General features: G+C 22.8%; 1 protein-coding gene across 2 annotated transcripts in view; it reads right to left on the bottom strand.

Annotated features, from left to right (window-relative positions):
• Positions 1–26330, bottom strand: part of LOC136989317 (neural cell adhesion molecule 2-like) — a 173737-nt gene that overhangs the window by 62002 nt on the left and 85405 nt on the right. The window lies entirely within an intron of this gene.

Here is a 26330-nt window from a genome sequence, read left to right as displayed (position 1 = left end):
TAGTTTTTCTACTCAAATACTTTCAGCCTTTTGCAGACCGAAAACGGTACATTATCCACATAACTTATTGCAATATCATTGCTTAGTTTTTAAGAATTTTGACATTAAACTAAAAGAAAAATAAAGATAAGAATACAAATAACAATTTATATATAATAGTTTTCTTTTATATTTTAGTAGAAAATTGTTTTTTGGGGGTGATTTTATCGAACAATTTAATATAAAGCATATATATTTTTCTAGTATTAAATTTAAAATAATATTACATATTTTAGAGAAGTATTTTATTTAAAAATTTAAATAAAATTCTTTGAATTATTATTATTTTTCAATACTTAAAGTACAATTCTCGTTTGTTGAACAATAAATTTATTATTTAAAGTATAAAGTTAAAATATAAAGCATATATATATATATGAAAGAATATATATATATATTCTTTTAACAGTTTTTCTTTGAAATTCTAGATATCTTTTATGTTGAAATTTTTAACTTTAAATGGCATTTACAGTGTAGGTGACCTACTTTATGCAGAAACATCTCAAAAATCTTTTTGCAAAAATCTACTTTTTCGTAATCGAGTTTTCTAAAATCTGAATGTCAAGATAAAACTGATGGATCGAAATATTCCCTTTTAAAAATATTCACTAAAACTATTCAGAAAATATTATTTTATATAATAATTTTTTTTATTATATTTAAAATAATCACTACATATATTTATATACATACAATAAATCTGTAAAAAACTACCTTAATTTAAATAAATTATTATTAATAATAAATAATTATAGGAAATTAATTTAATTATTAATAAAGTGCCTAAAAATTGTGCAATTTCTCCACTAAACGTAGCAATAATTATGAAATTTGTACACTCCTCATCATCATTTCTGATGCTTCTACACCTAATCACTTTTAAAATTATTATAATCAATTTAAATTATTCTTTTTACAGTAAATTATTAACTGAAAAACTTACAAATTTTTATACCATTTTGTATAAAAGACAGAGAAATTCTTATTTATTCAGAAAAAAAATAGTAAAAAATAAAAAAACATTAAAGCAAAATTCTAAACAGGGAAGAAATCGAATTTGAAAAGTTCCATCACTAAGAAAATGTTCTATAAAAAGAATTGAAGTCAGATTGAATTCGGTGACCTCTTAGTAAAATGGGAGGACGGAAAATGCTGGCGATATGCATGGAAACTAAAACCCCATTTGCATTCTTAAAAGATAACGATATTGATAAGTGTTACATACAAATATCAGGAAGGGATGGCTTTACTCATATCTACTCGATTTGTATATGTGTATATATATACACACACACATACCGAATTGAATTAAATGAAAATGAATTTATATTCTTGTTAATGCTCTTAAAAGTGCTGTTTAAACAGTTATAATGGATACATTTTAATTATTCTTAATATTTTAACTTGTACTGAGCGCATTTTATATATTTAAAAATTTATTTTTTATTGTTCTATATTATAAAAATACATTTTAAAAAAGCTAACATTTTTACCAAATTTACAATTAATAATAATGTTTTTATGTAAATTATTTATATGAAATTTAAATATAACAATTCTTAAATTTCCTAAACTCATTAGAAACGATTAAAAATAAAATAAAAATCTTTGAAAATATTATTAAGAATTTAATTTAAAATTAATGTAAAACTCGAAATTGTTTCTCCAATTAACTAAATACAATTTTTATTTTTCTTTAAAAATTATAAAAATAAACATTTTAAATATTTTTAAAATAGAAAATGATTACTTAAAATTAAAAATAATAATAATTAAATAAAGTAAAAATAATCTTTTTAAAGGATTATTTTTACTTTATTTAATAATATTACTTTAATATATTAAAATTAATTGCAAACAAATTTATAAATCCAATAAAATTTTATTTATAAAATAAATTTTGTTAAATCTTAGTTTACTTAAAATAATTTAAAACTTAAGATTTGAAAATTGCTTACTTCTAGAGGCTTATAAATTAAAATAATTGCAAAAAAATAAATCAATTAAAAGGAAAATTAGTAAAATATTTAATTGAAAACCTTTTTCTCTTGAAAATATTTTTTTTAGAAGTTAGAAAGATGACAAAAATATCTGAAAAACTGATTTTCTTGCCAATGCTAGTACATCATGATATCTATCGCCTCTATATAAATAATGGAATAGTTGGAGTAGTGATACGATACTCTTATAGAAAGGTTAAAAATATAGTTGCCTATCAAAAAATTATATACTTTTCTACAATATTTGATGATTTTATTATTCAGATCGAAGTTATCTGATGAGAAATTTGATACATTCTGTGACTCAGATTCTTAAATTTTCTATTGTCTCTATCCTTCAGACAACTTGGGTTTTTCTGTATGATAGAGAGCTTAAATTTCCTAAGATGGAATATAACTATATTTATTTATATTTATATTTATATTTTCTTTATTTTATAATTAAATATTTAGAAGTATATAATGAGAAATGAATACGTTTGAAGAAAGTATACCGATATATAAAATAAAAAATTGATATGTCTCAAATATATTTTTAGGTTTTAAATATGTTTTCTCTTTAAAAAATTTCAAACTTCTACAATTTTTTAAAATATGTTTATAAATAGTCAGAAAATGAAGAAGAAGAAAGAAAGGAAAAGAAAAAGTTGAAAAAGAAGTAAAAGAAAAAAGGAGAAGGAAAGAAAGAAGAAGAAGGAAAATGAAGAGAAAGAGGAAGAGGAATAGAAGGAAGAAGAGGGAGGAAAAGAAAGAGGAGTAAGAGAAGGAGGAGAAGAGGAAGGAAGAGGAGGAAGAAGAGGAGGGATAGAGAAAGAGAATACGTATATATATAAAATAAGTACGTTTCAAAAAGCATACTAATCTAAATAATGATAAATATTGCGTTAATGATAATTTAAATTAATTTTTATACTTTAGATATCTTTTAAATAAAAATTTAAAATTTTATAAAATTTCTTAAATATTATATTTACAAGTATATATTCAGCAGAAAAAGAGAGAACAAACAGATGTATAAAGTGAGCTTTTTCAGGAAAGCATACTGATCTATAAAATAAAGAATTTTTACATACTTCAAATGTATTTTTAGATTTCAAATATGTTAGTTAAAATATCTTAGAAAGTTATACTTGTACTGAAAATGAGAAGAGAAGAAGAAAGAATAGATAGATGCATTTATAATCAGTGCATTCATGGGTCATTTATAGAGTCGTGGAAGATTATATTTTGTACATTATAAATATCATGTTCAGTGTCCTGTACAGTATGATGTATCATATTGAGCATAACAGTATCTGATATTTTTATCTGATAAATCGCAATATAAGTCATGATTTTACTTTAGATAAGTACAAGGAAATAATGGACAAATCTCTTATACAGAAACTGAATATAAGTAGTTTACGGTTTGTAAATTTAAAAACATAAATTAATTTATAATATATTAATGTAAACAGTGTCTTTACGAGTATTAATATTATGTTCCTTATAAATTTTAGGCAATTTAGATAAAATAAAATAAAAAATAAACTTTAAAATTTTTATTATTTATAGTATTTAAATCTATGATTTAAATATATAATATGAACATTTTGTTGTAGATCTTTGTTAGAAAGTCAATATCATGCGAGGTATTCTTTGACCTTTTAGAGGCCCTTCCTTAATGGTCTTCTGAGGCCCCCAGTATAATACAACAAAACAGAGTTTAAAAATTTGTATTGTATTTTTTAATTAATAACATTTGACAAAAAATAAAAGCATTGTTCTTAATACATAACAAATATAATGAAAATGAATAATTTATAACATGTTTTTGAGGCCTCAATGTATGACGTCTGAACAAAATACCCCCTGTGATATGACCTGATATTTCATATAACTCTGTATTTATATACTTTTTATCCAAAGTAATTTTTAGATGGAGTATCCAGTAAGAGTAAAATTATTAATTTATTATTACAAATACATTAATAATCAACTTATATATTGATAGATTTTATGTAATATGTTTGATGTATGATATATTACACGAAGGAATATTCTTACAAATAATACATTCCTTAATAATGTCATTGAAAATAGAATGTGATATCACTTTCGATATGCCATAGTTTGGTGGAAAGTTAATAAATAACAGTTCCGTTATATTGAATTTACCAAAAAAACAATCGCTATTAATAAGAAATATGATTGATTTTTATTATTTATAATACAAAGATTTCTATATTAAACAAGAACATTACAAATAACACAAGTCAATTGTATATAAGAATAGTTTTACCTTGAATATTCAAATATAAAGCTACTAAAGAACTTATTCCTTTATAGATCTATCTTGTTTTACATTTAACTCTTGCCGTTCTGTGGGCAATTAGAGGGCCTTTTTCCATGCCCATTGCAGACCCACATTGGAGGCGATCGGGTGGTGAGGGATGGGGCCCCACATTCCCGGAACAAACCTCTAATGAAAAATTTCTTGTGGAATTGCTCACCTGGGTTTGATTCCGGATTCCCTAGAGCGGTAGATTGGCGCCTTGATTATCCGGCTGTCATCATTATATAGTGTTATATAGAACTATATGAAATATACTTTTATATTATACATAGTAGCACTACTACTAAATAAGAATATAGGCACATTACTAGCTTCATATAAGTAGTTCTTTATATTCTTATATAGAATATAACCGCTAAAGAACTGCTACGTGTGTGGAACAATTCTCTACGTACAATACTAATAAAACATTAAAAATACAAAGAATAGTTTTATATAAATACACGTAAATAATTGAAAACACAAAAAATCTTTACTTTAATTAAAATACACTTTATGACATTATTACTATGTTTTTATAAAATGATAATTTTTTTATTAAAAAGACAGTAAAAATATTAAAATTTCTATTAATTTCATTTTCAGTGGCTTATTCTCATCTTGACATTTAGAATCATTGCAATGAGTCAAATTTATGTTAAAAGCTTTTATTCTTTTATTTTTTAATAAAACTAAAGTCTGACATTTCTGTAACAATTTATTCAAAAACAGCCAATTTTTTCCTTCAGTTTTTTTTAAATGTTAAATTCCCTTCATGACAGTTCGTAAATTTTCTTCCATGAGATATCATGAAAGTTGCATCTGTAAAGTGCATTGCTATATTTCTGAAAACTCTTCATATTTCACAAATTCCAAATATATCCTATGCAGCGGAATCTATATTTTTATATATTGGATTATGATTCAAAATCTATTTCTAAAATTCAGGATGCTATACAAAATCGCTCTATTCATCTTATCAATAGCCCTTTTATATTAGATTCTCTCCCAACTATACGCTGCACTTCACTTGTTTTATAGTCGTTCTTTCATCTTTATATTCTTTTTTTTATACTGTAAATGTGGTTCATTACAGAAAATTCCTTAAATAAAATATATTTAATATTATCTTAGGATATATTTTCCAGTTTTATATATATAAAATGGTGTTTTATCTATGAGAATTTTGTCAATTATCTCCACTTTTGGTATAGATTATTGTATTTAAATTCATAATATACATACAATGTTGATTATATTAAGTAATAATGTAAATAATTGTAAATATTTTTTTACCAAAAATTATTTTTTAATGAAAGCGAATGAAGAAATGAAGAAATTTTTAACGTCAGTTAACCGTGCTTCTCGTCCAGAACAACTAAGTTAAGAATATGTGTTTTCCTTTATAAAGAATGGAAACACAATAAAAATATTAGGAGACGTTCAAGTATTTAAATAAAACACCAATTTTTTTTTTTACAAATAGTTAACTGACGTTTGCGCCACCCTTTATAATTTAAAATGAAACGATATTGGAATGTTATAAAATTCTCTTTTCTAAATTATATATTGTATATAAATATTATAATGTATCTATTTTTATATAATTAGATGTAATTGTTACGTTTTGTCAAACAGAGCATTTACAATAGGGCATTTAAACTTTTGTGTTTTTTTATATCCTTTTGTAAACGTATATACAATAAAGGTTTTGTATACCACCATCGCTTGGAAATTTCCGTTTAACCAATCAAAACATAGAGAAAAGTTTATAAAAGAAAGATATATTGAATTGTGACAATACCCTGGAGCATTCTCTAACAAGGCAACAGATAAGTACTTCAGGTGGATAGATAATTTCGATTGAATTCCCTAACGAAAGACGAATTAAGTTGTCATCAAAATAATCACATCTTTCAATAATTATCATCAAAACTTTCATTTTATAAATATTATTTTTTAAAAAACATCCAATTTAATGCAAAATTTAAGAAGAAAAATACGTCAATAATTTAAATTTAAAAAGAATTTTTCATGTGCCAACACTCTTTTAAACAATATTCATCATTGAAAAAATATATAAACTTTAAGAAAAAAAAGTTTTTGATGTAAGATTTTAAGCTTTCAAACTGAAATATTAATAATATCAATTTTTAAGAAATTCTTTCAGAAAATTTTCTTGTATAATATTTGTAAACATTATGTAATCCGGAATAATACAATTTTGAATACTGTACGTGTTGAACGAATAGCGATGTTTTGGCACAATACCAAAGAAGTTTTAAAAAATATACATAAATATATATATATATATATAAGTTATTTTAAGTTGTGCTAATACTTAGAATAGCTTCTTTTATGCTTTAATAAGTTTATACGGAATTTTAGTTTGTATTTTTTCTAGAAAAAATAAATAAAAACTTTATGCAAAATTTGCAACGGATTTGTTATCATGTCTTCTTCTTTCTTTAGATATAATGTTGTATTCTTTTATATAATTGAAGCAAATTTTATTTAATAAATCTTTCGCATTTCTTCTTCTTTGACGTATATATATAGGTCAATATAATAAAATATACACGTCAAAAATTCGTATATATATGAATTTTTGTATAAAGATTCTCTTTTAAATAAAAATTTAAAGAAAATATGATAACACGAAGTTATTTACTGAGTACAAAGTTTAAATAAACTTTATAAATTTGGATTGATTTTACTTAAGGTGTAATTAAACATTTAATATATAATTTAACGTGTATATACTCAAAGGCTTCTCTGAATGGCCTCATGTGCCTAATACCATGTAGAGAAGCCTCACAGAGTTCATTCTCCCGGTTTTTAGTGGTGTCAAGCAGCTTCCCCTTTAAGTATGTTAACCCGGTTAAAAACTTTTTGTACTAATTTGGATGTGCTCTACAACTTTGTAATTTAAATTATGCCGCTATCTTTCGTAGGAACGGCGATAGGATTTGGATATATGAGAAGGGGTCGAGATACTTGATGACTAAACATCTATGAGCCTGCTACTAATTACCTATACTTCCCTGCGCTTATATTTAAATAATACACACCCGTATACCTTTATTATACCTTAAATTATACATTAAATAACTTAAATAATTATACGTTAAGTGAAATCATGTATTTTACCTTACATTTTTAAAAATATGTAATAATTTAAGTAATCATATCTCAGGTAAAAAATCAAATTTTATTGCACGATTAAGAAATTTTATTGAGGGAAGAATTTATTGCATTAATTTTAAATTACAAATTAACGACATAAAAAATATTATTGCAAACTTCATAAATTTTAGATTTTTCAGTAAAAAATTAATGTATCATAAAAAATAAGTTGAAACGTAATCTATCAAAAATAAAAATTAAAGAGAAAAAATTCATGTCTCTAGGTCAAAGAATTTTTATATCCGAAGACAATTCCTTATTTCTTTTTTCAATTTAAATTTATTACAAATTTAAAATAAAAATAATAAAAGTTATTAAATTAAATTCTTAAAATAATATATATACTAAATAATTATAATCTTTTATTTTATTTTAATTAAAATAAAATATATATTATATATTTTCCACAAAATCCAATTAATTTATTAATAAAAAAATTTAAAAAAAAATAGAAAGAAATATTCGAATTTTTTAAAATTCATTTCTTCTCTGTTTCATTTCCTTCCTTCTTTTAATTTTATTTGCTTTTTTTGCAAGAATTTGACGTAAAAATTTTATGCTTTGGTATAATAATATTTTTGCAAGCAAAGATTTTAAATCTTAAAAAAAGGAAATTTCTCTAAACTTTCCAATATTTTCTTACAATTACATAAGTTAGGATCAATACAGAAATTTCATGTCTGCCAACAATACTTGTTCGAAATCTCCTTTCTCTGCGCTATTATTTTCTTCCGTCAGCTGGAAAGTTTTGACTGGTGACTTAAAGCTTTCTCTCGAATCCACACTTCAAGATAGATCACATTTCTTATCCCAGACTTTTGACCTACTGGCCATCTTCGTCTTTCTATTCTCTTCTCTTCCGCTTACAATCGATAAAACTTCAAAGTGAAGGTTCACTCCTAACTATCAATCATTGAATTTTTATAACAGTCTGAAGACTTCTTACCTGATGCATTTGCTTGCTTTTTGTTATTTTTTTTCTATATTTCTCTTAACGTTATTCTCATCATTACAGAGTACAGAAACTTTCTTTCGCCAACTTTCGCATTAAATTCTTTATATGCAACTCCATTTTCTGATAGTTTTCATTATAAAAAAATGATTTTTCGTATTTTTAAAATATTCTATTCATTAATAAACAAGTAAAAATTGTTCTAAAACTTAATTTTAAGTAATTAAATTAATTCTTGAATTGATATAAGCTAACGGTTGTTTCTTGTATAATTCGAATTGGGATGATTTTCTTTTAATTTATATATTTTAAAAAATATATATAAGCTTTTGTTAATAAATTTTTAAATTAATTTACTATCTTAATATTAAAGATATAAGTTTAAGTAATGTTTATCGATATTTTAGAGAAATTGCTTATAAAAATAGTACAAATAATTTTATTATTTTTTAATGAATTATTAATAATTATAATAAATTAAGTTAATGTTCTCAACCTATTTTATTTAGTTACTTCCTATATACTATATTTATTGTCGTTATCCAGGATAGAGGATAGCAACCGATCTATGATTACAAAGTAATAATTTCGAAATTTTTAATAATTAAAACGAATGAGGTTATATATAAAAAAATGCAATAGTTTTACATCGAGCAAATATGCTTACAGATAAGTACGCATATACAAAAATATCTTGAAATTTTTCCAATGCAGACCTATGCAGACCAATGCAGATCTTCTTAATTTGGCATTAGAAGCAAAAATTGATTATAAATTTATAAAATATTCTACAGTTAATATAAAATGCTTCAAAAAAATATACTTAGTGCCAATTTTACCAATAATAAGTAAGCAATTCTATCAAATTTTAATACCTCATTTGCATCCCTGCATAGCGTTTAATATATATTTCTGCATTATACAGTTAATTACAAAAAATTATGTGTATATAAAGCAAAAATAGGTCATTCATAACCTATATTTGCATCAGTAGTGACTAATGATTTAATATGGCCATAATCTTCAATAATTATGATTAATGATATACAATATAACGTATAATATTCTTTTAAATCCTATTATAATATGTCAGATAATTATGATTAAAAAATTATTCTGTAAAATCTTTAAAAAATTTTGAAATTTTTACAAAAATGTAGAAAATAAAATTTTTGAAAGTTTTTATAGAATTAAAAAACATTTTTTAGAAGTTTATTTTTTTAGGAAAAAAAGGAACTTTAATTTATGAAAAAAGTAATTAAAAGGCATCAATTAAAAATCTTCTTTTCGGTAAATTAATAAGATACAATTATTAGAAAATAATAAAATGTATTTTTTAAGAAGACAATTGATTAGTTTCGTAATCAAAAATTTTCTAATTTTATTTTTTTTCACGAAAAAAAAGATTAAAATTTCTCATATAAGTTTTGTGTATGACATTCACGTTTTTATAAATTATTTTTTTTTATTTAGAATAAAATTAGTAAATTACATTTTTTACGAAGAAAACTTACATATATATATATTACACATTTATCAATTCTGCATTATAGTTTTTAATCGCATTTAATTGCAATAAAAGAAAATTAAAGATTACAGCTTTAGAATATATTGTACTTTAAGAATGTTGTTAATATATCAGTTAAAGTTCAGTCTTAAATGGAACAGAACCCATGACTTTCAATGATATGTATATATTGTAATTAATGCTGAAAGAGTAAAAAATTTACATAGAAAACAGGTTATGTCGCTACAACTTATGTGATTCCAACGTTTCGTATGTCATGTCATATAATAGTGATTCTTAACATGGGATGCATACGCAGGAATACGAAACGTCTTTTCTAGGGAATAACTTTTTTCTTTTTTCTTTTTTTCTATTTGAATTTTTAAAACTTTTCCCGTATTTTTTTTAATTGAAAACTAAATTTTTAAGATCCTAAATTTAATATATTTCTACTTAAAGCTAAGTTAAAATGCATGCGAGAAGAAGAGACAATCCTACATCTTTTAATAAAAAATTAACGAATTTTTTACAGGAGTGCCAGAATTTGTTTAAAAATTAAAGAGGTAAAGAACCATTGCCTTAATAGAACGTGGGTTCGGTTCTTACTAAACCAAATTAGTGTTTTACAAACTGTTCTTTAAATCACAATTTTTTATTGCGGTTTATTCTTGAATTTAAACAGTAAGAAATATTATAAAAGATTATACCGAATTTAAAGTTGCATTCAATTTTATATTACGAGAAAATTAAACATAAATATAATTTCCGAAGATAGAGTCGTGGTTAATGTAGCGTGACAAAGAAATCAATTTGTTAACAATGGAACATTTTAAAAACTTAAAAAATAATAACAATACACGAACTATTCTTTTTTTTAAATAAAGAAAAATAGAAATGTCCTGAATCTTCATTACATTTATCAATTCAAATATACGAAATCTGAATTGCATGAAAAGTGTTTTGATTATGTAGTAACTAGAGATAAGTTTAACGATCTCAAATAACCAGAGGAAAGAAGAAAGGTTCTTCAAAGAAATAAAATGGTTATTTATTACGAGAAAAATTGAAATATATGATGGAAATTATCATAGTAAAGTATAGAGAATTGAACAATAAAGTTATTTATAAAAAGTAAAATTGTTTATTGATTCAATTATTTTTATTTTTTATTTTTATATAAAATTACAAACTTTTCATTTCTGTGGCATATTCTTGGGTATTTCTAACTATGAAGAATGAATTTCGTAATTAACATACTCAACTATTGAAGAAGTTAACATTCAGAAGTAGTTCCTTTTTTAGTGATAATGGCGGATATATACAGGTGGCCCAAAATAGAACAACCGTATTTACGTTATTATGTTAATATATAGGGTAGTTCAATAGTCAGTTAACTCGGTTAATGTACTTTCGGACCTCTGTGTACATTTAATTAAGTGGAAATATGCATATTCTTTAAAAATTTAAATAGATATATAAAAGAAATAAAATATTAAATGGAATAAAAATTGTTTACATATATTAAATGTAAATTTTTGAAAAAAGTGCAGTTCATCATATTAAATTATTTCTATTTAAATACAAAAATAACTTAGGCAATTAATACATAACTAAGAAGACAAGGAAAAATCTCCAGGCTGTTTATAAACTTGCTTCAACGACTTTATTTTTTAATTTTAATTTTTAATATTTATTTTTACTCATTTCAAAACAATTGTAAATATAATTATAGTCCGTTTGCATACGAAAGAAATTGTTTAAAAGTAAATTAAAAATTCCTCTCTATCTAAAAATATAATTTATTTCACAATAGATATCATTGTAAAGAATTTATAATTCCCAATTGTATCTAGTTAATATCAAACCTGGAAATCCTTAACCTAGAATATTATTATATAAACAACATTAATAAACGAAGTATAAAGGGTAATGCGGAGAAAACACTGCAGGTAATAATCACCTATCTCAAACAATATATAATTACAATCGCTTCAAAACAAACACCTAATTATTTGAAAATCTTCAGATCACTTAACAAAGCTTTCGTTTAAATGCACTTATGAATTGTTGTTAATTTTGTGAACGTGAACTGGTTTCTAAAGGTAATTTATTCTTTAAATTTTATTAAAAATATTAACAATAACATCGTAACAACTTTCGAGTAAAAATAAAATTTATATTATTTGTTTGCAAATTACAATTAATACCGATTTTAACACAATAAATTATGCTAAAATAATAATCATTTCGTGATATTATCTAGTTTTATTTTCTTAAATGAATTTTTAGCATCGTCAATGTAAAAAAAATTATTCTGATTGTATAGTTTTATTTTTTGAAATTCACGATGATTAAATGATAAAAATTTATTAAAAGAAATTAAATATTCACAATATTAATTAATGTATAATTCTGATTGTATAGTTTTATTTTTTGAAATTCACGATGATTAAATGATAAAAATTTATTAAAAGAAATTAAATATTCACATTTATTATGTATAATGCGCATTATTAAAATTTAGCAAATACTCGGACAAAGAGTTAAATTAATATAATAAAGATGCTTTACATAAACACTATAATAAATTGTATAAAAATTATTAATAATATCGATGAAAAATTTAACACGAATTATAAAAATAGTAACAAAAATTTCATTGAATAATTGATGATTCCATTCAAATATATCTTTATAGAAGTTAATCACGCACTCATAGATAAAATGAAGAACTAAAAATCATTTCTTAATTTAAAGCATTAAAGTAATATAAGGTCGAAAGGTAGTATATATGTTATATATATTACAATTGTCAAAGTAGGAACTCCGTGTCAGAATTTCATTAATTTTCCGAGAGAATAAATGAAAAAGTAGTTATTTCTATCGTTACAAAATATTACCTCTCTGGAATAGTGTGACGTGTTCGCATTAAAGTAAATGCTTAACTTCACGGTATCATCGACTAGAAAAGAGTTTTCAGTCGCTTTAGACTAATTCCGAGTATAGTCACAGTAATTAGTTTCTGGTTGACATAGCAGAAAAGGATTATATTGTTCTTACTTCGTGTAAAATTCACTATGGCGTGAAAAAATACATTTTCTTTGTTAAATCACTTGCACCACTGATATTTAATTAATAAATCACTAAACTGTTCTTAAATACTCTGATATGTTTACAACGTTAAATTATACTTTGCGGTTTTCGAAAATTGTTTCCTAAATAGTGGGTTATATATATAAAGGGCCATAAAGTAAGTCTAAATTCGCTATATTTATTGTATTTAAATAATTAAGTTAGATATATTAAAATTGTTAATTATATCTTAAAATTTTATACCATTTAAATATATTAATTTCAATCGAGGATTGTAAAGTATTACACATTATATAATTCGCAATTATTCAATACATTATGTATAAATTTGTTTAATAATGGATACAATAGTGAAGAGCAGTAATTAAATTAATAATAAACATTTTAAATATCATAAAACCAGTAAAAATTTATTTATGAAATGATAATATTTATATCTAAATGGTTAATAGCAAACCGTTAAGAGAACATGAATTTATAAAAAATGAAAAAGTTATTTTATAAAATTTTCTAAAGTGAAAATATAATGCTGTGAATGACATTAGAGAATATTGCCGAAGATATAATATTTGCACTGATATTCTTTTCGGGAAAGTTATATAATATAACCTAAATCAAACAAATAGTACGTTGTTGAAAGACTCCCAGCAATAAAAGTTATGTTTGGTTAGATACAAGCTAAAATCCTGTGATTTATTTCTCCACAACATGATCATCGAAGAACGACAGGAGTAAATATGATCAATCATTCGTTCTGCTTTGCTCTATTTGTCATTGGAATATGTTATTGGTTAAACACATCCTTTGCTCAGATTGTCTACTTCACAATATACATCAAGATCACGTAAATTGTATAGATTAAAAAATAGCTTAAAAAACTAAGATTACATTGTTAAAATAAAGTTTACATAATATAAATTATACTTTTTAGTAAAGATATTTTTAAACATGTCGAGCAAACTTTAAGAGGAAATGTATCACATAGTTTAACTAAATGGTAGAAAACATTAAAACAAAATATTCTTGTATGCATGTTTACTTTCATTATTATTCAAACTTGTTAAACAATAAAAAAAATCGAAGTTAAAAAATTCTGCATAGAAATGAAGTCCATTAGGGTCATTAATGAACAAAAGAATTTTTAAAAAAAGAAGGGAATTTTGAAAATAACACGAAAAATTCAATAGCGTATGCAAACTCATCCAGCTTTTTTCCATATTTTTAAATCTAATCACATGTGTAATCTCGTTCTTATTTCTTCCCCACTCTCGATTGGTTCCGTATCAAGCAAGCACTATAGATATTGCTTCTTACTCTGAAACTTTTTGAAACTTTTCAAATACAAATTTTTTTTATATATTAAAAAAAAATAATAAAAATTTGTATCTAAAAGTTTTAGTATATAATTTAGTATCAGAATTAATACATTTATTTTAAAAAATACTGTTAAATTTAATTTATTATAATTCAATTTACGTCATAATATTAAATGTATTTTTATAAAAATTACATAATTAATTTTTGCTTAATCAAAACGTTATTTTTCCCATGACGTATTTTTTTCCAATTTAGAACAATTGACAGGTCCTAATTATGTAGGAAAAAGATTTTTAATCCATGATTTTTTATTTATTTTGCCTAAGGGCAGTAAGAGGGCTTTTTTTAAGCTTATCGTGAATTTGGCTACGTCACAATGTGGCGGCTGGGTGGTAAGATCGAGACTGACCGCCCTTCGAAAAATTATTAGAGTTTTTCGACTGGCTGGATTCGATCTTGGGTCACCCAAAGCGATAGGCTGGTGCTTTAACTCCTCATACATCTGTCTTTCAATCAGTTATAGTTAATTAAAAAAAACTTTTACGAATAAAAAAATGTTTTTTTCGGTTTAAAAATTTGGAATATTTTTTCATTTAAAATATAAGTTTGTATTTTATTTCAATGTGAATATAACTTATTCATACTTGTTTTTTTAAATTCTCTGACAGTTTTTTTCGTTAAAATCAATAAATAATTAGATCAACTTAATTACGATATCCTATAGCTTTAGCTAATTATGAAGTAATTATTTTTCGATTAGGGTAATTTTTTCCAATGTTTTTAATTCGTATCTTTCAATATACGAGTGCACTATTTTTATAATTTTGCAACTGAGATGCTTTTGTGAAATGGCAAAAGACTTGGAGGTTATCCAGAGTCCAAATCATCACATTGTCTCCCCGAAATATATCTCTTCAGTATATTATTGTGATGAAAATGTGTCCCAGATGAATTCTATGATGAATGCCTAGGGCATAATATCCACTCGATGGCATACTTCAAAGCTACTTGGAAGCCGAATATATTACAATTTCTAAGAAATTACTTTTCAAGATTGTTCATATTTTCTTGAAGATTTTAATGGATAAAAAATTAAAATGGTAATTATTAAAATATATTTATTATTATTAAAGTGATAAGCAATTATATATTAATTACCAACACAAGGATTAATATATAAATCTTTAAATTACCATATTAAAGATATGTGTATATATATTTGATGATATTAACTATACGTTTAATTACAAGTTAATTATGATATGTATTCATTAATAACGAATAAATTTAGATATTAAACATCATATTTATATAATTTTCTGAATTTAGAAATTAATATTCATTAAAATAAGCGAAACTTAAAAGTAAAAAACGATGTAATTAACGACAACAAAAACATTATCTATCTAAGAATTATTTTAATGCCATAAAGATTCAAAGATATTAATTATAAAGAAAAATTTTATAAACAAAAAAAATCCTTTGGATAGAAACTAATTTTTAAAATAAATTTATAAAGATTAAGACATTAAACCTAAAAAGAAATTAAATATTAACAATGCTTTTTATATTTTAAAAGATGAAAGTTCATGTGAAATTCAATAATGATGCTATTGAAGCAAAGAAAAAAGAAGGAGAAAGGTCTCTTGAGAAATTCAATCAAGTTTTTGAAGTCACGATACAATTTTTTAAGCACGTAGCATAATTTTCTTAGTTAATATATCGAGAAGATATAAGGATAAAATCTAAAAGTAAAAAAGCAATTTTATTAGAATATTAAATATATTTAACTACAAAAGAACGAGAAAGTTCTCCAAAGAATTAAATATACATTCGAATACCGAAGCTTAAATACTAATTTCGTGTGGTTCCGATTTAGACCATTCTGAATGTCGTGGTATTTACATTATTCATGAATAATTTTATATTTATCGATTTAAAGTAGTACAGATTTATATTATCTTATTTAAAGATAATAATGTAAACTTATACACCTGTATTTTTCATTTTTATTTTTCTTGTACAGAAACATGTACTAGACTAATACTTGTGAGCGATTCTTTCTATCAGATCCTAAATGTAGCACGCCATTTTATAGTATTATTATTCGTTTAATAATATTTATTCTAATTTAAAATTATTATTTTTACAATTTATTTTTATATTATTATTAAGTATATATCCATAATGTGAATTTTTATTTTATTTTCTACTGTTAAAGTCGAATGTTTATTGTAGAGTGGCCATTCCTAATGTCCACATTTGTTCAGAACTATCTATTTTACTTTCAAATGATACTTTTTTTGAAACTTATTTACTGTTATTATTATTGGAAATAATAAATATTATAGGAAAAAACTTGAATAATTTTAAAAATGGGTCTGTTTGCTCGATTTAATACAAGAATTGGTATACTTCAACAGAGTTCTTGCTTATAAATGATTACAAATTTCTTTGCTTGTATATAAACGAGAAATAAGCAATATTATTTACTGCATAAATACTTACTGCAAGTATATTTATTATTTATAAGTGCAAAATTTATAAAATCACGAATCTATTTCTGAGGAATCCTTGAAGACAAATGAACCATTTTTCTCTTCATAGTAGATACAATGACTTCATTTTTCATTCTGCCAAAAGTTTTCTATAACATATACTAGTTTTCATGATAAAATACAAAATTTAATTTTTTAAATAGGTTCTTCTATACAAATATAATCATTAATTCTCATTAATAATCGAAAGTTCAAATTGCTAGTTAACCATCATGATCTAAAACTATTGGGACATCTTTCATGCTCACAATTATGATATAATTATAATATTTATCTAATTATGACGTACTAAACTAACTAACTAACTACTGTATTAACGTAATAATATATTAATAAACAGCTAAATAAATTAGGATATTCTATAAAGTTACACAATTATAATTTAAACATAATGTTTATGATTGCATTTATAATAAATATCGAGCAATTTTCCAGAAATTTTTAAAAAAATTACATATATATATATATATAAATGTTATTCATTTACCTGACATAAAAAGTAATAAATTATCTAATTTCAGCAATTCATCTTGGAGCAATTTCCAAATTGCATAGAGTTGACTTAGGGTCATATAATATGGTTCAGTCGATTGTCATGTGTAGCTATCTAGTGGCGTGGATAGAGTCGATTAATGATAGACCAATCGACACCTTTGATGAGAAATGGCATAGATTGGATGAGAACAAATTACTCAGAAATCTAAGAAAAGTCGACCAGCTGTATTCAATCTCGAATTTATTCAAATGGAATGAGAAAATTAATCTTAACGGTCACACATCGACGATTAAATTAAGTTAATAAATTTCAAATATTCTTTAACACCAGCTTTCTGAAAGTTATAGCTTGTAATAGACGGTACTAATTGGTCGATTAGAAAGTAAGTAAAGTTTTATAGCTACGAACAGGACTATGTAAAATGTTAATCAGATGATTATTGGTTTGTTTAATAATTTAAAGTTCTTTTAATATCCTTGCAAACTTACGTAATGGTTTAACATGCTGAATTATTTATAATTAATCGCCTGAAGTATGTCAGATATATACAATAATGACAAAAATTAAAAGGAAGAATGATTGGAAATCGATTCAAGACTCTCCAGATTGCAACTTGTGCAACAATGCAATAAATGATACTTGGAGTAATAAAAAAATAATTAAGGAATGAAAATTGAAATTATTACTTTCTAATTACATTAAGGCAGAAAAAATTACATTTAAAATATAAAAAAGTTTAAATATATTTTGTATTTTATATCATTTTTTAATGACAAAAATATGTTCGCGAATTTTATAATTTTATAACTAAAAATTGCACATTTTAAATTCTGAAAATTGAGAAAATTTTGTATATTTAATACAGTAAATGTATAGGCTACATTATTAGTAACTTATGGAATAATTAGGCACGTCCTATGTAAGAAGAAGACAAGCTTGAAATAGTTGCTAATGACAAGAAAAAAAAGTGCAATTTTAAAGTATAGAATATATTCAAATTATTATATATACAGAAGCAGAATATTCGTATTAAGTATGGGATTATGTAACCAAACATAGACATATTGTAACAGATACAAGTGAAACTATGATCTAAAATGGAGTTATGTATGAAATACAAAGTGGTCAGACGGTCAGTTATCCATGTAAAGAATAAATTGTTGTCTTATTAAAATATTTTACTATTTATGAACCTGTGAGTAGTACAAGCTCTGCCAGTTTTGTGAAAGAACATATATTTCTAAACTTAATTTATAATTTAATTTCACAGATAAAGCGCGGTTAACTACTTTTGGGCCACTATGTAATCTTATATAGGGCCTATATAATATAATTTTAGGTGATTAAATAGAAATGTTGCAAAAGACACCTAAAGATTTTATAGGGAAGTCCAGATAATGTTTAGTAGTAGACTCTTAGCATGGGATAAGTATATATAATACGATTTAAAATATATAATTAGTAAGGAAAATTTATTTATATTTGTTTATTGATATAAAATAAAATTAAAATTAAGATGAAATCTTTTTAATAATAATTAATTGAATTTTACTGATAGGATTACTAAATAACTTCATTGATATTCTTTTTAATTCATTATACAGCTTAAATATTTAATAATAACTTGTTAAATGAAATTTTAAAAAATTTACTTTAAAATGTTTCTCTGAAATTTTCAATTATAAATATGAATTAGCTTTAATCTATACAAGTTTTCTTAATAAAGTATAGGATTAAAAACCATTGTTTTCAGTCTGTAAACAAAAGTAATATTCTAATTTTTATTCACTTTATAATTTTATTTCTTTATAAATTAGGTTGAAAATTATAATAAAATAAATTTTATTATAATGAATAAAAATTTCGCTAAATTTTATGTATTTTTATGCAAAGATAAAGATGTATTCTTTAATAAAAGTAACTTTCTGACAGATAAATCTGAAGATACTTAAAAATTTTATTTTAAATTTTCTTCAATATTTTATTTTTTTTTACATTAAAAAACTTAAATTAACCTTCTACTAGCTTAAGAAGTGCATTTATCTCAATGTACATCTTTCAGAACATCAACAACACAATTTTGATTAACTGAAATTCTTATTTTTTTTTTTATTTACAAACAACAGAATATATAAATAAATGATTTAGAAAAACATTATTTAAGTAGCAACGTTTTAAAGTAATAGAATGTTTGATGATAAAGTTATTTTCTTTTATTTTATTTTATGGTCATCAAAGATGCTTGAAAGTTTTCTTGATTATATAACATTAAATTACCAATTATTAACAATAAACCAATAATTTATACATTACTTTATTTAAGATTTAATTAAATATTATTATTATTAATTTTATATTTAAAAATTAATTTATAAATCTTTTAAATACATTTTTTAAATGATTTAAAATAAAAAAAATTCTTGAGGAAAATTACATGACTTGTTTTCAAATACTTGTATAACATATTTAAAATAATAATAATTTTAAAAAATAAAATATAATAAATAAATATTTAAAAAATTAATTATAGCAACTTTAATATAAAATTTCAACCTAATTTATATAAATAAAATAGGAAACATTAATCAAAATTACAGAGATATTGATTGATTTTTATAAAAATATCATCAATTATATCATCAAAACAAGCTAAAAATTAATTAATTATGTAAAGAATCTATAAAAAGTAAAATTTTCTTTCTTCTTTTTAGAAAAACAAACTTTTAGCAACTTAATATAAATATATCAATGTATCTAAATGGATTCCTTAAGTGTAAATAAGAGGCTACAAGATATCTTTAAATGGATTCTGTAAGACTTTAGTTTAATCGAGAATTTACTGAGTAGAGAATGAGTTAGAGAAGAGAAAATTCGATAATATAAAAGCAAATATTTATTTAAAACTCTTAATGAAATTTCTATAATACATTCTTTATTATTATATAAGTAAAAGATAATTCAATACAATTTTCCTTGTTTAACTAGTACAGTTAATAAATATGAATATACTAAATCTTCTAAATTGTATAATTAAAATTATTAAATATAAATGCATTAATTAAAGTGCAAGACTTTGTTAAATGCATTTAGAACTTTGAGAAAAATACCCTTATAATTATTAATGTAAAGCTTTATAATAAAATGCCTCATTTTATTGTAAATATTTGATCATAAAATTATAAATAAATTTATAATTTTATACTAAATGTAACAATAATACAAAAATTTACATAAATTTAACTCAGTAATAATGATTTAAATTAATTAATTTGAAAATAATGAGTCATCTCTCAAATTAAAATTATTATTAATTATGTATATAAAATTCTAAAAATATATGGAATATTTTATAATAAATATCTATAAAAAATAAAAAAGGAATGTTTTATTTATTACCACAATTAAACTTTTCTATTTGAAATAAATAAATTTCTCTGTTTTAAAATTCATTTATAATAAACAAGGTAAGAAAATATTTTAAAAATATTTTATTATATTAAAATGCTACTAATTGTTATTTAAACTATTGAAATTATAATAAATTATACATTTTTTAAAGACATTTATTAGTAAAAAAAGTAAGAAATGTAAACTGAGTAAACATTATTACTTAGTACAGTAGAATACTACAGCAATATTTATAATATACAGTATAATATAGTCATATAATACTTTATAACTAATTTTAAAAAATACTTCCTATATTTCTATGACATAAATTATAAATTCTAACTTTTTTGTTGATGTAAAAAATTTTCTATCTTGCACCTTGAAAGTTTGTAACAGACTTCATCCCTATTTACATTGACTAATAAAGATTTATTAGTTTACATTGTATGTAAGCCATTACTATTTTTATATCTTAATTTGTTTCGATAGAAAAATACATATTAAGAGTAAATAAAATTCATTTTTTCTTAATTTTTACTTATATATATTATTTGAATAAAAAAGAAGAAAATCTTCAGAAAGTTATCATAATTTTTATCAATGGATATTGGTAATTCAAGATTAAAATTTACAGATAAATTATAATTAAATAAATAATCCTTAAAAATTTATTAACTTTACTAAAATTAAAATTTTAATTGATATTATAATATTTATCCAACTGACTATTGCATTATATTATATGTATATATAAAACAAATAAAAATTTTTTTACTAGCTGATAATTAATAAATTTCTAATAAAACTACTTAAATTAATTAATTAAAATCACCAAAATAATTTAGAAATTTCTACAATAAAGCATTATACTGTATTAAGATGAATAGGGTAAAAGGTATAGTAAAGTAAGTGCTTTAACATAATAAAATACTTATTTTGTTAATATTTCAAAAAAATTAAGCATTAACATCTTAATTATTATCTTATGAGGAAAAATAACGTTAAAAATTTAAGCAAACAATAATCTTAACGAAATAGTACAATGTACATTTATGGTCAAGTGTGGGTTAGTGGAGAAACTTGTCGCCTTGCTGAACGCCATTATCTGTTCCCTGTGGATGTGCAGTGAACATAAAACGAAAGACCAAGATCAAATGCGTGAAGAGATAAGAGATGAAAGAGTGTACAATGCCCGTAAGCTGCAAGTTCTGTCGTTAAGAAGGACAAGGGTTTGGATACGATTCGAACTTTTATAAATGTACTATACACATAGAAATCAATTTTTCAATAATTACAGAAATCAAAGTTAATATTTCTTATAAAATTTCCAAATATATATATATATATATATATAAGACTATGTTATTTTTTTGTATTTTAATATGAAACAATATCATCTGCAAATGAAATTTTAAAGTAAATGGTAAAAATATTTAATAATTTTGATGTTTAATTATTTTTAAAATTTTCGATTTTTTACTATTTAATGTTTTTTATTTTTAATTAAGTTTTTAATAATTTAACGATTAAAATATTTAATTAAAAATTATATTTTTATTCTATAATTTTCTATTTTAAATGTTATAATAATGATTTAATATATACATATATTTGTTTTAATTTTCTTAAAGAAGACAAAGACTCAAATAAGCTAAAGAAATTGCATTTTTGTTTATTTTTTCCTTATTTAAATGTAGATAAAGATGTGAAATATGAAGAAATATTGTTAAAAATTGCAACTGTAAAAATTCAATTTTATTCTTTTTAAATTGTATAACCACTTAATTTTTACGAAGCGGTTATAACATTATTACATTTAGAAACTATCAATCTTGAGAATCATCAATCAAAAAATGACAGATAAAAATAAAGAAAAAATATATATAGTGAGTTAAACACATCGAACAGATTTATTGAGTCTTAAAAGTAGAATTGTTATTTTAATTTAATATCATAAAAACATCGAATAATTTAAAATTTAAGACGTAAGAATATAAGAAAAATAATTGTGTCAACAGTAATATAAATGGCAATTTTAATAGACTCGAGTAGATTCATGACATTTCGTTATTAAGTGAAGCCAGCTGTTACTCTTTCTACTCACAAAGGTGCCATGAGTTAGTTTACCGATCTGAGACATATACAGGTGAATGGCCACACACACACACATACACACACACACACGACACATTATATATAGAGGCTGCCAGTATGGGCGGCGTACTGACTGGTTAATGTCTTGTATCCAAAACAATCTCCTACCGACGGGAACTGAAGCACATGTTAGACATGAGAACATGACAGCTGAGCCAATGATTAATTTAGTCAGTGAATTTTAAGTTTCGATTTGTCCAAGTGTAGTAGAGGTGTACCAAACTAAGAAGAGAAAACCCTTAGAGAAATGATGGTATGACTGAATTTAAAGAGGATAGAAGTCGCATCGTGACAAAGATAAGTTGCATATGGGTGTGCCTGGTGCACCGCCCTACCTAGGTGCCACTAAGGTCGTCCAATAGTGGGAGTTCCGCTTATTTAATGGCTCTTCTGTGGTAGGAAACAACAGCAGCTGTTCAATAGCTGTTGCTAGAAATAATGTTCACTTTTAGTATTTTTATTTCTTGAATTAATGATTTTCGAAGTCAGATTAACCCAAATATCTTCAGATGCAACTGTGATGTGTTCAATTTTTATTTATTTATTTTCCTAAAATTATTTTTTTAAACAATGTATGTACAAATTTCCCTCGCTACAAATCATCCCATTTTATAAATAACCCACAAGAATTTAAATAATAAAATTAATTCAATTAGAAAATTCTATTGTGTTTAAAAAATTCAATATCCTGAAATTTAATCTTTAAAAAGGGATTTTATTTTATTATTTCATAAACCCTTTTTAAATATAAAATACATTTATAAATATTTAATTACCATTAATCTTACATTTATGGGATAAAGTAGTACATTAAACATAAAAAAAGGTTCTCTTATTATAAAATTAAAAATAAATGATAAATATACTTAATTTTTCAGATACAGAATTTTATATAATTTATTTAATAAATCAAAATGCATTTTGTCAAATTGATATCCCTTAAATTATATTTTTATGTTTCTTCTGCCCACTTTTTAACTACGAATGGGTGGGATAACTCAATGAATGTCATAATTTATGTCATGAAAGGCGGGTAACATAAAACATCACTTAGCGTGACGTCATCGGAACGTCATTACTGCGAAGTCATGAAATCTTTCATAGTGTTGATAGTGAACATAATGTTGATTATATATAAATATATATAAGTTATATAAAACACATACTTCTATATGTTATTATAAGGCTAGTTTATTGATCGTAAAAATAAATGGTGTACTTTATATGTATTATAAATACAAAGTAGACAAACTGATGCTATCAAAAACACATTTTCTTCCATTGTTAGAAGGTATATGGCTATATAATTCAATTAAAAAAATATATAATTTTTTACATTTATAAGTTATAGAGTAACATTATTATTAAGAATTTCCACAGCTAAATCAAATTTAAAAAATATATATAAATTAAAATTAATATTTAAGAATTTCATATGCACTTATTTCTTTTTAAATTAACTGAATAAAATTGAATATTATAATTTGTAAAATATTTCTAAATAGTTTATTATATTATATAACTATATACTACGCAATATAATAAACTATATTTTTACATATATTCACAGAAAATAAAATATATTATGTGTTAAGATTTGAATAAAATAAAATATAAATTTCTTCATAATTTTTTTTACAAATTTTTAATATATAAAAGTTTTAAATAAATTATAATATTATTTTATTCTTTTCTTAATTTTAATTTTATTATTTAATATATATTTTTATAATTTTTAACAAATTTATTCCTACTTTTTATATATGTATATAAAAATTTTATATTCACTTTTTCTTATTCTTAGTGAATAAAAATATAATTTTAATATTGAAAACATTTCAAAATATCAAAAAAATTTATATACTTCATATATTTTTTAATTTTATGAGATAAGTTTTTTATATATTTTACATGCAAACATAAAAATTCAAAATTTATTCTTTAAAATAAGTTTATTGTTTATTATATTAAAATTAAATTTTATAACATTTAAATTCATGTAAAAATATTTTAATGCAGATAAATGATGATAAATTACACAAAAATTTGAGAAAATATTTAAAATTCAACTTTATTAACATGCAAGATGGCCATACTTAAATCATGTAAACTGTATAGAGATAAAAGGGAAAGGCAATCAATCTATATTATTGCCATTAGGGAAATATCCCTGATTTAGGGAGAAATTTACAAATTTTATTTAAATCAATTTTATTAAAATAAAAGCTTGTCCAGTTTTCAGATAATTGAGTTTTGGACCACCTTTTGTAATAAAAAAAAAATAAAATTTAAAAATAAAATGAGACTAATAAATTTTATTATTTAATAAATAAAATTTTTTTAGTTTTATACATTATATTGGCCCTATTACTATATACTTTTTATATGTCAATAATGAATAATGGGAATAGGCCTATATTTTATAAGGAATATTAAAATATAGAAACATAAAAGTTGTCATATAAAGACATAAAAAAATTGCTTTAATATTTTTCTGATATTATATTATATATAACAATATGTTTTATATATTAAAAAATTTATATTTGATGGAACTACACCATAAATCAGTTTGATGAATAAATGGTTTTTGATAAGAAGAGTGGTTGTAACTGTCGAAAACAGCTGATTTTTAAAGTTTTCTATCAACATTAACTTTAAAGTGAATGGAGTGAATGATAACTATAACATTTTCTAAAGTATTTTAATAAAAATAACCATTAAATCATGGATTTTAGATGAAATTTTTTGGATTAAAATACACTAAAAAGGCTCCTTTTATTGATAATTGTAATAGTTATGAGTAAAATTCTATTAAATATTATAATTTATGTGTTGAATATATTAATAAATATCTTTAATTTAAAGATATCGCATAAAATAATAAATTTGTATGATCTATAATTACACAAATTGCTGTATACGTAAAAATTTTTCAATGTTGTATATTATATATACTTCCGAGGTAAGTAATGGAACTGAATATGTAATTATTAATTCAGTAAACGGGAATTTTGTATACGATATTTAACGTTTAGAATATTGATTGATTAGTCAACATGAAGCATCAGTACATTAAGGCCAGTCGGCTCCGATTTCGTCCATTAAGAATGAGCCAGACCTGCAATGGGATTAGCATGGGGGTAAATAAGATATACTAAAAGCAAGAAGACTTTATGTTCTGTTTTATTATTAATTTCCGCCATTTTCGCAACTATTTTGCTTATGTAAACTTTCTTCCTCAGCTTCTTGTCGTTTTTGTGACTCTTCTGAATTTCAGAGAAATGTCCTCTGAACCTCATCTAAGTGGGTACAGCTCTTTGT

Source organism: Centruroides vittatus, unplaced genomic scaffold (assembly GCF_030686945.1).
Source record: "Centruroides vittatus isolate TY-2023 unplaced genomic scaffold, ASM3068694v2 scaffold_464, whole genome shotgun sequence".
Classification (NCBI taxonomy): Eukaryota; Metazoa; Arthropoda; class Arachnida; order Scorpiones; family Buthidae; genus Centruroides; species Centruroides vittatus.
The sequence above is the reverse complement of the archived record's forward strand: the minus strand, read 5'-3'. Positions and strand labels throughout refer to the sequence as shown.